Raw genomic sequence first — 2,859 nt, 5'->3', positions numbered from 1 at the left:
CTATATATATATATATATATATATATATATATAACATGTCCCTGTAATGTCCTCTCTGATATCGCTCTCACGGCAGTAAAGGAAAACATCACCGCCATCTTCACCACCACCACCACCACCACCACCATCATCATCATCATCATTAATATTTCATTTATGCACAACAGATTAGACTGTTGGAAAAACTTCTTTACCATCGGGCTACAACGAATAACCTCAGATGCTAAGAACCTTCCTAATTTTCCTAACAGTCCCTAGGATAATAATCACCGTCATTATTGTCATTATTATTATTATCATTATTATTATTATTATTATTATTATTATTATTAGTAGTAGTAGTAGTAGTAGTAGTAGTAGTAGTAGTAGTAGTAGTAGTAGTAGAGAGATTTAGCCCAGTGAAGAAAAAGCTTCAGCGTGCCCAGTGGATTCTTGTAAAAAAAATATCCTGGCACACTGAAGCTAGCAATCTTGCTGTTAATGCACGGAAACTGAAACAGTCAACAGATGATGAAGCGATATTCTTGCTCTTGTTTTTTTTGTTTTTTTTTTTGGCGGGAGGGACACCTTAACCTATTGTTTGACTCTGCACTTACTTTCGCCCTGTATTGCCTGTTAAGCAACGCTGAATTCATACCTAATATATATAATAACTATATGTGAAATATATCTATACGTATGTGTATGTATTTTTCTACGTATGGATACATACACACACATATACACACACATATATATATGACTATGTTATTTTGATTGCTACGCTTTATGATTGTCCCACACATATATATACATACACATGCATACTCACAAAAACACAAACAACACCTCACACTGACAAATGCTGCAATGCAGTGACCCTGACAATCTTCCTTTCAGTATATGTTTTAAAGACGATGTTTGTATAAAAATTGTCAGTTGATGCAGCCATAATTATTAAAGTCGATAGGCAATATAGACTGGGAAAAGTGCAAGAAGAATGGACAAATCAGATTGTACAGCGATAATATTACAATCTGATCCTCCTTTACATAAACAGTTGTATTCCCTATTTCCCTATTTCTTTTTGTATTATCTAATTATTATTATTTCTACTCTTAGATTATCAAATCTGAGCAAGTGCCTCTCCAACGTCTAAAACCGTAAATATTACAGGATTTTTCTTTTAGAATTTTCGCGTCAACTGGCGTTGAAAATGGAGATGGTACGAAAACATTTGTAACTATAATTAAAGAAGTGCTAAAGAATTTTCTTTCTCGCTAACCACAACACACATTTTTTTCTCTCTTTGTTTCTTTCCGTGTTCCTTTCTGTAGAAGAGCGTAGGCTTGAAACGTTAAAGACTTTGTCAATTCTCAAGTGTTATACTAATACATCTGTTTGTTTTCTCCACCACCTGTCTTCGTCTGTTGTTTTTTTGTATATATATATAGTGTTGTTCTTTTGTATATATATATAGTGAGGTGCAAAAGTAGGTATACATCAGCGTCATAATACTTAATTCATTAATATTATTAGCACATTAAATCAGTTATCCTCACTTTTGACATTTTCAGTGTCATTAATCATAGTAATACATTTTATCGTAACTATAATAATATTTTTATCGTAGCTTTTAATTTTTTTGATAAAAATAAATTAATATTGTACATTTTTTTTTTTCATATCTGAATACCTATTTTTGCCCAACCGTGTATATATGTATATATAAAACACACACACACACACACACACATATATATATATATATATATATATATATATATATATATATATATAATATTCACACATGTGTACATAGCCGCGCTTAGACACACGCACACCTCATTATATACATATATATATGACTGTACATGTGTGTGTGTGAGTGAGTGCGTATATGCTTGTTGTGCTGTTACAGCTAGAATAGGTTGAGTCAATGCTATGTATGTATGTATGTATGTATGAACTCATGTATATATCTATACTTTGTTTTTCATCGTTGTACTATTTCTATTTTGTTTATTTCTTTATTTTTTATGTCTGACATGTCATGTATGTGTGCGAGTGTGTGTGTGTGAGTTTCGAAGTCCCACCGAGAGAGATAGAGTTGGGCCTCGTTTTTGTAGTCATGCTATGTTGTCCCAGACACAGAGACACAAGTTGAAAAAACAAATACCATCTCGCCACCACCACCACGTCTTTCACGCCTATACCTTCCCTCCTTCACCACTTCCTCCACCTCCTCCTCCTCCTCCTCCACCTACTACTACTACTACTACTACTGTATGAAAGACAAAATTCAAATTATAGCAATTGGTATACACACACACACATACGTAAGTACATATATTACACAGATGCGCACGCGCGAGCGCATGTGTGTGCGCGCGTGTGTATTTATATATATTTTCTTTTATATACACACACATCCAATAAGTCATACACCCGACAGTCATTGTCGGCATGGACGGTGGTAGGGAAAAAATGCACCCGATACAACAGCAGCAGCAGCAGCAGTAGTAGTAGTAGTAGTAGTAGTAGTAGTAGTAGTAGTAGTAGTAGTAGTAGTTGAGAAAACGAAAACGTTCTTTCAAATGACATCCGTTTTATATATACGCAAAGAACTTTGTTAGGTTTCTCGCTTCTGTGAGTTTCTTAAGATACGATTTTATTGTCAGAAAAAGAAAGGTAAAAATGAGATTCCGTGTAGATACATCCGGTGTCTTAAAGGAGGTCTATAGGTGGTGAGCGTATGTGGTCACCTAACGTACCGGCTAGAAATAGCAGTTAAGTTTCTCTCATACAACTTGTGAGGTTCTGGAAGATGGGATGTCCGAACTTGCTGAAAATCCTACTCGCTACACACACACACACACA

General features: G+C 34.7%; 1 protein-coding gene across 6 annotated transcripts in view; it reads right to left on the bottom strand.

Moving 5' to 3' along the window:
* The window catches only part of LOC106884251 (RNA-binding protein 24-A), a 121,315-nt gene that overhangs the window by 51,364 nt on the left and 67,092 nt on the right, over positions 1-2,859 (bottom strand). The gene's annotated exons all lie outside the window — the stretch shown is intronic.

This window comes from Octopus bimaculoides, chromosome 4 (genome assembly GCF_001194135.2).
Source record: "Octopus bimaculoides isolate UCB-OBI-ISO-001 chromosome 4, ASM119413v2, whole genome shotgun sequence".
In the NCBI taxonomy this organism is placed as follows: domain Eukaryota; kingdom Metazoa; phylum Mollusca; class Cephalopoda; order Octopoda; family Octopodidae; genus Octopus; species Octopus bimaculoides.
The sequence above is the reverse complement of the archived record's forward strand: the minus strand, read 5'-3'. Positions and strand labels throughout refer to the sequence as shown.